The sequence below is a fragment of the Triticum urartu genome, chromosome 7 (assembly GCF_003073215.2).
Source record: "Triticum urartu cultivar G1812 chromosome 7, Tu2.1, whole genome shotgun sequence".
Classification (NCBI taxonomy): domain Eukaryota; kingdom Viridiplantae; phylum Streptophyta; class Magnoliopsida; order Poales; family Poaceae; genus Triticum; species Triticum urartu.
Genome location: NC_053028.1, coordinates 213,250,966 through 213,262,267, shown reverse-complemented (window position 1 = coordinate 213,262,267; position 11,302 = coordinate 213,250,966). Strand labels below are relative to the sequence as shown.

At 42.2% G+C, this 11,302-nt stretch overlaps 1 pseudogene; it reads right to left on the bottom strand.

Moving 5' to 3' along the window:
- Nucleotides 1-4,141: 4,141 nt before the first annotated feature.
- On the bottom strand, nt 4,142-11,262 carry LOC125523560 (annotated as a pseudogene).
- Nucleotides 11,263-11,302: the final 40 nt, after the last annotated feature.

Sequence of the window (11,302 nt, the reverse complement as noted above, 5' to 3'; positions counted from 1 at the left end):
GAACTTTTCAGTGGATTGGAAAAATCTAGTCATACGGAAACGTATGAGCCAAATAACAATGAGATTGGGAGGGGCTAAAAGGGTACTCGTCTTTAAAAAGGGTGTGTGGGTCGACACAAAGCCATACGTATTTACGAGTGAAGACTTGTTCAAAATGTTGAAAGATCAGCCTACTAGCAGTCTAATATTACAGCTGTGGGAAGATAATAAAAGGCTGAAGGATGCGGCTGAACTAAGTAGGGTAATCCGAGAAGGATTGAATAAGGGTAAGACTTGCGAGGATGATCGTGTTGATGAGAGTGATTCTATAGAAGTGAAAGATCTGGGGGAAAAGAAGGGAACTAATAAGAAAGGAACTAATAAGAAAGGAACTAATAAGAAAGGAACTAATAAGAAAGGAAGTGATAAGAAGAATGGAAGTGATAAGAAGAAAGGAAGTAATAATGATTTGGAAGTGACAGATCCGGGGGAAAAGAAAGGAGCTAATAAGAAAGGGAGTGATAAGAAGAAAGGAGGTAATAACGATGTGCAATCTTCTAATAAGAAAGGAGGTCGATCTGCTAAGAATGATGGAAGTAGGAGTAGTAATAAGAAAGAGGGTGATAAATAAGCGTTGGATGATAAACATCCTTCAGATTCGGAACCTATCGAATCGTATATGAATTCATGATCATTGTTCGAAGCCCACTCACTGGTGAGATAATGGGATGTGAGTTTGGGGAGTAGATCCGGATAGTTATCCAACCCTGTTTCCATTCCATTTGTATGTTAGAATGGTGATGGCTGCAGGTTGCCTCCTCACTGGATTGGATAAGAGTTTCGATTTGGAGGTGGTTGCATTTAGGTTTGCTATAGGTTGGATGCCTTCGAATAAACGCAATAGATTCCCTACCTCACAACATAGGGTATTTGCTTCATATAACAGTAGTAGATGTTATGGATCCTATAACAGGTGGGTTTACTGCTTTCAGTGTTGGCACTGGGTTTCCATGGCCTAAAACGAGGGTTACAATATGAGCTAGGGATTACTATCACATGCGTGGTACTATCTCAACATTAGTGTAGGTTGGTCACCAACTATACCACCTCTAGAATACACTGGAGCCTAGTAGTAGTCGTACTCTGTTTGCTAATTGCAGCACCCGTCTATCAACGGAACATTGAGAAATTCATTCTCTTTTCATTTCATATACGTCTATTCATTTGGCAGAACATGCTTCTTAGGTGCTATATGTAGGTCGTGGTGTAAATATCCTATTTGTAGGAAAATGTGAAAGGTTATCCTGATCTATAAAGGTTATCCACCTTTCTCCTCTTCAAGCTTTGTAAACCCGTTCACATTCTCTATCTACCTATATAGAGGCGGTGTAGTTTGTTCTCTAAGCCCACGGTTATCATGTCTCTAGATACGAATATTCACTAGAGGTGGGAAATCTCTTTCCTACAACCATGGTGTTGATAACTAGGATATCAGTGTTTTGAACTAGGTCCTGATATCAGGAAAATCCTCCAATTGAAATCCTAGAATGGATGAAATCCATATTTCTATGAATAGTAGATATATTATGAGATCCTATCTAACTGCATTTCTGAATTGAGTTTACGACGAGTTCAACGACATTTTCTCATGTAACAGTTCTGATTCGCTTCCCAGAGACCCTAAAGATTCGTCGAAGAATAAGTTCCCATCGTCTAATCCTCCTACTCAATCTGATCAAGATAAAGTCAAAGGAAATCAAGAGAATGTTGAAGTCAATAAAGGTTCCGGAAAGAAAGGAAAAGTCGATAAAGGTTCTGGAAAGAAAGGAAAAGTGAATAAAGAAAAGAAAGTCAATAAAGGTTCTGAAAGTGGATCTAGTGATAGTAATTATGACGGTTCGATTCCTCCGAGTGGAGGAGGCGGCCCCAATGGTAGTGATAATAGTCCTCCTGGAGGTGCACCTTCTAACGCATCAAATCGTTTTCACATTCTTAACAATTTGAGAGAGAACCTAGTGTATTCTATGTCTATACTCAATACTCAAATCCAGTATGATAGAGATAGATACAAGTTCTTGATAACTCATCGAACTCGACCAAGTGATTATGTGGTGCCTGTTTCTGTACAAGAACCTACTTCAAGGTTGACGTTCCTAACTGGAATTGGTTGGCCCCATCTGCCCCGTATTTCAAGGTTTTCATTCCCCAATCCTATTGGCTTTCACTATAAGCGTACTATTTCACTATATGATAAGTTGGTAGATCTACCAGATTCTCTTGGCTTGGTAGGTATGGCTTCCCTGACTAGAGAAGTGATCTTTGCAAACTTTAGGGAGTTCGGTGCTGGATTCAAATCTACGGTTAGTAAACCGAGCTATACTGCACCGCAAATGGAGATCACTACAATCTTTTATCACCCACTTCTGCGTTCATATGTATATATAGTGTTTATCACGTTAATACATACAGGCATGATGTGCACGGTTTGGTATAAGCTAGAGGTTGGGGGCAATGACCCCCTGCTGATACCGGTTGTCATCGATTCTATATCTGTCAACCAATTCAATGATCCTGACTTGATTTTCGATGGGTTTCATAAGAAGACATATCTTCTTACTAAGGACGTGCAGGAAATCGTATTGGACGCGTTTCGTAACGATCCAACATTTCGCGATGTAGCAGATATTACTAATTACAATCCTGAAGGTGAGATAGCTAAAGCGAGGTTAGCGGGTGCTTTGATGGGTATCATGGTTTGTATGAGTTTCACCACACAAATTATGATTAGTACAGTCGGTACAACATAAACACAGGTAAGGTAAAGTAAGGAAAGATGGCATATTAGGAACGAAAATAGGTAGATACATGAATGATGATGAGAGATAGTGCACTGACTCGATACTCCTGAAATCCCGGAATTGGTCGTTGGATGGAGTCGTAAATGAGATGTATTCTTTTACAGATAAGAATCCCTCTTATGAGTAGGAATGATACTGAGACGGATTGAGGAACAATAACAAAGGCATCAGGTTGAGCTTGCGGGTCTTCGGCCTACTGGTATAGTAGAGTGTTTTCCTCTCCCTAAATAGGAAGAGGCTAACTAATGTTCTAGACGTCAAGCGGATAGTAACATATCCAATTGATTCCAAATCATGAACGCAAACCAAGAAACCGACCAACTTACCAAGAGTAAGTATAGATGAATACCATAAATTATGAACAGTTACCAACTTATTTTCTCTCTCTCTCGAATTGGATCTAGTAGTAATCACAACGCAACTTTTCTTAGGAGATTTCATAATGGTGGTTTTAGGAAACTTCAATTGATTAATGAGGTCAGGAGACTCTATAATTCGAATGATATGTGGAGAGAGCGGGGCGTCTTACCCGCATCAGTCGATACCATGGTGTCGCATATACATGAAGGTTATTCTTCATTTCATCCCAAATTGGTATACGAAACCGATAAATATGGTAGGGGTGGTATGACTTTGCAGGAACATTTCACTCTTGAAAGGCAAGATGAGCTTGGGTATTGTTGTGCCAGGCGCCCACTCATCAATGCTGGTGATTGGCCTTGTATGGCTGCCCCATCCCTTTCAGCAGATGTACTACTTTTGAAAGCATTAGCGAATATCTTAATGCGGGAGTTTCTAGTGATAAGAAACAATCTTCCACCTAGATTAACTCATTATAATGAAATGTTGGGTTTCCACGAGAGGTTCTGGGATGGTCAAAGTGGTGTAGATAAAATAGTCTGTGTGGATTTGAGTCACAGTATCCGGTATGTTTCTACGGAACGTCTATGGAATACATTAAAGTGTCTACACAATCTGGGAGTGATTTCCCACATCTTGAGGGAATTTATACCTCTCCCAATATATAATGCCGACACTAACCTCCAAATTCCTCGTTATAATTGTATACCATTGATAGGTGAATTGAGTGACGTGCTCCTACATCTCTTTTTTCAACATCAATTCAATAGGGAGGTCCTGAGCCGGTATTAAGGCATTCTTTATACAAGATGGGACACCAATGTCCTTCTAGCTTCAACACGGTATGATTCATATCATCTTGACCGCCCTCAAATTCTAGACATCTTAAGGCACGTAAATCTAAGTGGATGTATTTCCGTGATCGAACGTGGTGGCGGGGAAACAGGAAATCCTTGTGGTAATGCCGTGGGAATAGGAGTTGTTAGAGCGAGGTATTGCAATGAAATAGATTGTTCAATAGATTTATTCATTGCTAAGGGTAAATGGCATTTTCATGGTCAAAATTCCAGAGAGGAGTTCCGAGCTTCAAGGATGCCGGATCGCACCATTCATAAGATAAACCCTTGGGTGCCCGATGAGGCACAAAACAGATAACCATACTGTGCCCTGGGCAAGGAAATAACCATGGCAAGCCACGAAAGGAATGAATAAGCTCCCTCCGGGCTCTCCCTTCGGAGTTTCACGCCAGTGGAACTCACAAAAGCAGCGCAGCTAATGAATCAATGAATCAGTGGGCAAATCGTTGTGTCCATACATTTGATGTGCCTTTTGAAAGTCGCATTTGTTTTCAACAATCGGAAATGGGAATATTCCATTCCATGGCATAGTTCTCAATGTTAGTAAACGGAGTGCGTTATCAACTCAATAATAAATCTCCCCTACACCGTAACCAGATTACATTCATTCAAGTTGGCAATCCCCTGATCTTTGCTTCCGGTGTGCGATCCGAATTGACATATAATGACCGTAGTTAGCAGGCAATGGCCAAGGTCAGTGCATCTCGAACTAGTGGGTCACTATATCTAAACTATCTAATACAACTATTGAATGCGCTTTGAATTGCACTTCTGCTCGTAACCACTACGAACCGGAAAGGAAGGAAGCTGATTTAGAGGAGGGATGCCGTCAAACAAAGGATTTTTTATATGCTAAAGATACTGGTTCAATATGTCATTTCCGAAACCGAGGACCACACCGCTGGGAGGACAACTCAAGCACCAAAGACAAAGGTATCGCTCGTAAAAGTGATTTTCATCGTAGTACTCGCTCTAGCGTTAGGTTCAATGCAGCGTGTAAATACCTCTAGCCCTAGGGAAGGGGGCGTGCCGTTCCCAATGGTGGAATTGCTTCTTGTCTGCTTTGCCGAGGAGAGGGCTCGCTAACCGATCCCCCTAAGCTAATGTAATTCCCAGGTTGCCTACTAGATACCGTTTACGGCTATATCCGTGTAGGAAGCCGAGGAAAGAGATAATTGATAGTTGCCAAAACCACGTAAAAGAAATGAGATTGAACATATTTCAATTCAACAAATTCTGATTGTTTCATTATCAAATGCAAGGGATGTGGGACCAGGTTCTATTATTGGAGTTAAGCGGTGTAGGAGCCGTGTCATTCCTGTGTATTAGCTCGTTGTTAGCAGCCCCGAAGGGCGTAAAGGGGGTAAAAGATTTCTCAGAAGCAGCTCTTCGCCTCTGGGAACTTGCTCTTTTCTTTTGTTTTAAAATGCAAACTATGCTGAAACAGCCGAATAAAAACCAAAAGGTAAAGAGGTGGATCAGTTGATCCTTTTCTCGATTGAATGCGCTTTCTATCTATCTATACCGGTACCAGGAAAAGCAGAATAAGCAGTTGAGCACCAAGAAATTCCTGTTTCAAGTAAGTACGAAGGGGCAAGAGAGACTGTCATAATATTACTATGGGAGACGGATCCTGTTAAGTCAGTACGAATGTGATACGAAAAATCCTCTTCCATTCTTTCCGGCTGGGCAACATGACTGATGGGAATGTTCGCTACTGCTTCGGCGTCCATCTCATACATATGTTCTCTGACCACCTCCATATTCCATGGCCCGGTTGCAGCATGGATAAGATCCGACACAAACATAGGTGGATCATTGGACCACGGGCACAGTGGCGTCATAACATCTTGTTTCTCAAGAGTACGTAGCAATCGGTCCTTCTTGGAGTTCAACAAAATGAACAGTAGCTAAATTGGAACTAAGGTGACCGATCATCCACCGGTGGGTAGAAATATGAATGTTGACTAGGGTCCCCTGTGCTCATTTGATTCTGAGTTGGCAGCATATCAAGCTCCTAGCCCCGCCTTAACAACCCTCATAGTGTTATGTCCCCCGATCGATAGCTTAACACATTTCAGTATTTGGCCTGCTTTCTTCATTTTCCATGCGTAGGTAGAAACCTTTCTAGGTGTGTCAGCACACCAAATTATATGACTATATTCAATATGCCCTGATGTCCATAGTACCGTACTCAGACGACCTTGCCCTTAAAGAATAGTAGGATTACATTCATCGTTCTAGCTGTAAACACAGTTTCTAGTTTGACTGAATGAGAGTCATGCAATAGGCATCAGTAGGGAGTGCGAAAGCAACAGCTAAGTGATCGGACTAACACAGAGTGCATTTCTCCCGGGTAAGCTTATGTTCCTGATATCTGATACCTATGTTTGCTCCTTATTTTTTTAATAGTTGATCCAATTTATAAAAAAAATATGTAGGTTGAAGAAGTTATCAAGAAAAATGATTGGGATCTTTCAATATGCTATTCTTGATATCATGTTTTTTATTCTTGATCCTATCAAGTATGGATTCTAGATTGTTAGTTGGAGCATCTTGACCAGTCTAGTTTATTGTGATATGATCCTGAGGGACTCTTCAAATACATGTAGGGAGTCACACAGGTCTCCGACATATCAAATTGTATCTGGATTTGAGTCAGAGCATTTCCTCTGATTCCTAGCTCAGAAATATTTGCTTTATTTACTAAAGATTGGAGCACACAAGCGCACACGCAGTAATCTGATTGAGAAAATGGATAGTTGCTGCCATCGATATTAAAGAGTCTGTCTAGTGCCAAAAAGGTCCTTCCAAGGCCTGAGCTATCAAATTCATGTGATACACACTTTGCTCTCTGCGGATCACACTCAGCTTACTACAACTGAGGGTAGGATTGGTTGCACAACGCATGCTATCCATTTGTTATTGGTGATAGGAAGATGGCTCAATCATTGAACTAGCATTGAACAACCTACTTCAGAAAAAACTTAGAGTTAACCATCTAGTGCGAAAGTGCTAGTTTCCCCCTCCCAGAGGTGAGAAGGGAGATATGAGCGTGGCGGTATCTTTTCCTCTTTTGATAGAAGACCACATGCCCACTCTTCTATCCCACCTATCCACATGGGGTATCAATGGCCTCGTGATCTCCATGAACAGAGATCACTACACAAAAACAACTATATGAAAAACTTGCTTGCTTCTTCGAATCTCGAAATAACAAAACATATAGAAAGTGTTTTTGTGATGAGACCATTCTCTTCGGGGAACCTATAGAAAGATTATCAGACGGCTTTCATGATATTATGCTTCCTTGCCCGTGTGGAACATGTGTGAGCATTATGTTTTTCCAACAAGTGATCCGACTGGAGGAAGTGTTATATGAGGACTTCGAGATCAAATAGAGAATCTGTCTCTCCATTCCTCGTGAGCCACTTATTTCTCCGAAATCAGAGATCAGAGTGATTTTCCTCCTTTTTCCCAAATAGTTGACGGTCTTACACCATTGGGATACTTCGGATAAACTGGAGTACATATATGAGAGACCGGTGCTAAAACCTTTTCTCGAGATATCTTCCAGATTCTTAGGGTCCTTGCTCCGGATCTCGACCCCCGGTGCGAAAGCAGTTGGTTCCGTAGTTTGAGAATTCTACTAATTCCAAGTATTCCATTATTATTATTAAATAAGAGAATATAAAAAGTAAAGAGGAGAAGACATAACCAGAAGAATTGTGAGAAATAAGTTAATTTATCAAGTTGAGGCATTTCGATTTAGATTTCAAATAAGAAAGAAAAAAAGGACTCCGAACCGTACTTTTGCTATTTTACATCTATACAAAAAGAGATTTACTTTCCGAAATGGAATCTTTGCCATTTCTGATGTGAATGAGGGAGGTTGTCTGCCCGGGTAGGGGTGACCGGAACCCTCCCAAGTCATCGCTCAAGAAAGCACCACAGTCACACGAGAAAGAGTTTGGACTATGATGAAGACGAGCAAGCCTTTGTTGGGGAGTGATCGGGGAAGAGTCGAGTACAAGAAGAAGGTGGAAGTAAGAAAGCGCCAGAAGCGCCAGGTGCGAAGATAGACCATCAAAGAACTCCACAGCAGAGCAAAAAAGAGAAAGGCAAGGCTCGCAAAGAACAAAGGCTCAACCATCAGATCCAACACAAAGCCCTCAAGATATTTAGAGGCTTGGACTACTCTCTCTAGTAAAAGAAAGGAAGCACAATGGGTGTTGCTCTATTTCTTATTAGTGAGGTATTCTTCTTCATTTCAGTATTATGGGCATTCTTCCATTCTAGTCTGGCACCAACAATCAAACTAGGAGCTCAACGGCCACCTGTTACTACGAACTTGTTTTCATCTGGCAGATAAGCTTTTGAGAAGAGACCACTTTGATAACGAGCTTTCGGGTTGCCGTATTGATACCGCCCTTCGGGGGAACAGGAGAATAGCATGCACGGGAGAAGGATTTAGGGAAAGGTACCCACCTTTTAACGGGAGAAAGGCAGCTTATGTGAAAACTTCCCTTGTGGTTTAAAGTTCAAATAGATCAGGTGCCTATGTTGTTGATACACCGAAAGATACTAACGCTATGCTCCAATGCGGGATGAGGGCCAACGATTGTGATGAGTGGGGACCTTAGAGCTGAAAACCTACATACAGTGACCCTTATGGGCAGCGCCCTGGGCTGGCTATGTACGAGACATCAAACCGTCTCCCGGGTCCAAAGTTTCCATTTCCAGGCCTGATAGTCTTCAACTGAAAAAAGTAGGGCGGAGAACTAGTAAGAATTGTGCCTTCCATTCAATTCGTGACGTGGATGATCCGCCGACGGAATCGATTAGGTGAAACGGCTCTGCAAAGTTTGTTTGTTCATAAAGGCTGCATGCAGCCATGCAATTCGTACTGCATGGCGATATTACTCTACCACTCTATAAATGGTATATAGATATCTTCACTTCATCACAAAGAAATTGAGTACTATCACGCATTGCTATGGATGCTGCAACCGCAAACAGGCTTTCTGCAATTGCTACCGAAACGGATACTGAAAAAAGAGATTGAAGGGCACCGTAGAGTGCTAAACAACCAGTTGAGAAGTGTTAGAACAATGGATCCTGCAAAGAAAGAAGCGCGCATTCGCGCTACCAGAGAGCGCATAGAGGGTTTGGAGGAGAGGCAGGAAGCGTTGCGGGTGGAGCAGCAAGTGCTCTTTATTCTTCTAGCATCTCGCTAGAATAGAAGAGTCCGTAGACTCTTTTTAGTTTTCTAAGGTTGGTTTAAATTCAATAAGTGTCTGGAGACATTTGTTTTCATGTCAGGTGTTCTTTGTCTTAGTTTGATTCCGATCTACTCCTATGCTAAGTGTCTTTGTTTGGTTTGATTTCTTGTGTTTGCATGTATGGGCTAGCCGTCAGTGTTCAATGCTTATGTTAATATAATAACGCCAAAATGTGCTGCAAATTCATGTTCAAGTTGAAATAAGGCCGAAGGGCTAAGTGTACTACTGGAGATTATATATTCCAGCTCTGAAGTTTCCTTTTGAGCCCCCGTTCTACTATGGTTTGGATTCTAGTTGAAGCGTGCGACCATCTATTCAGATGAGGAGACCGAGTAAGAAACCACTAAGCGGAGAGCAAACAGATCAATCTCTATCTATGAGTTTCTCAACCAAGATCCACTATTCAACCAAGACCCGCTAACTAATACTTTTACGCGAGCTTAGTTATTGGAAGTTGCAGCCGAGGAACTCTTATCCCTAGCCACAGTTGTTGCAGCACAAGGCTTTGTCGCGATTGGGTCATATGTCAGTACTCTCACATTCCCCGTGGTCTCCCTAGTATGCTGAGCTGAACTGAAGTGAAGTGAAGCTGCGGGCGATGATGGACTGATCCCATGTTATTCAGGCGCCTGACAACGCTGGCTCCGACGGTGGCTCGGATGTTTCTCTTCCTGATCCTTCAAGGCCCCCCGTTCCTGACATCGTCCAAAGGCCGTTGGCGCTCTCCCATCTGACAGTGCGGGCTCTGCATGTCGCCTATGGCAACACTACCCGAGTGGTCTATTGCATAGTGGATCCACGGGTACCCCGTCGCTGCTTCGTTTTTATCAACATCCGGTAAGCAGAACGGACAGAGAACTGTCCCGATTTCTCGTAATGCCAGGCCCAAAAGTCCTCCATCCGCATAGCAGCAAAAGTAGGCATTTCTTTGATACTTACTCACCTGTGGCTAGATTTACCACCATTCGAGTACTACTATCACGGGCTGCCTCGCACGGTCTTCTCGTTCATCAGATGGGCAGACGGCTTTCCTTAATGGGGAGTTGGATGAGGAAATTTACATGGAGTAGGCAGATCAAGAGTACCCGCGCATTCGCCTAACCCCGGGTTTTTTCGATCAAAATGAAGATTTTTTAGAAAATAAGCCCAAAAAGCATCTGACTATGGGACGAAGAGCCTACCTTTCCTTCAGGGAATGCCCAGCGGACCTGAAAGATGGTATCGGCAGTTTGATAATTGCAGCCCCAATGGTGCTCTGAGCTCTTTGAACTCAGTCAATGTGGGACCCTTTTGACAGGAAGTATGGGAAATATTTCGTTGTTGCTGTAGTTGACCTATGCTAAAATTCCGGTGTTAATAACCATGTAAGTGTGTATTTCATTTCTTTTTCTGCAAAGTCATTCGTTGTCACTACTGCATGTATTTTATGCTCACTACTGAAATCGATGATGTCCTTCTGAAGCTAATTGAGAAGTTGTCGGTCAATATGTCGCCTAAGCAATTTAAGTTGGAAGTTCTTAAGGATATAGAAAAGGAGGATCAGGGAAACTATGTTAAAGGGTCAAGTTAGGATATTTACTAATTAGTTGGAAAACTCTCAAGGGTCAAGGGAACAATTAACATAGTTTCGTGCTAACTCGATCGATAGATCCTTGGTTCGAACCCCCGAAAGCACACCATTTTTTCGCTCGCTTCAGATTGAACGGGGAAAAAAGAAAGACGGGCCGGCCCAGCACCGCGCAGGGATGTGCGCCTGTTTGTTAGAATTGAAGAAACGGGCGCAGCGGGCGCCGGCTTTTAGATGCGGCTTTTTGGGTTTTTGATTTTTGTCTAGTTTTTCCTAGGTCTACAAGAAACTATTTATTTTTTGAAGCACAATGCCTTTGAAAAAACAAATATTTACTTTCATAAGAATCACAATTGTATTTCTCGTGATAGCATAGATTTGCTTCCGCGAGAAGCACAA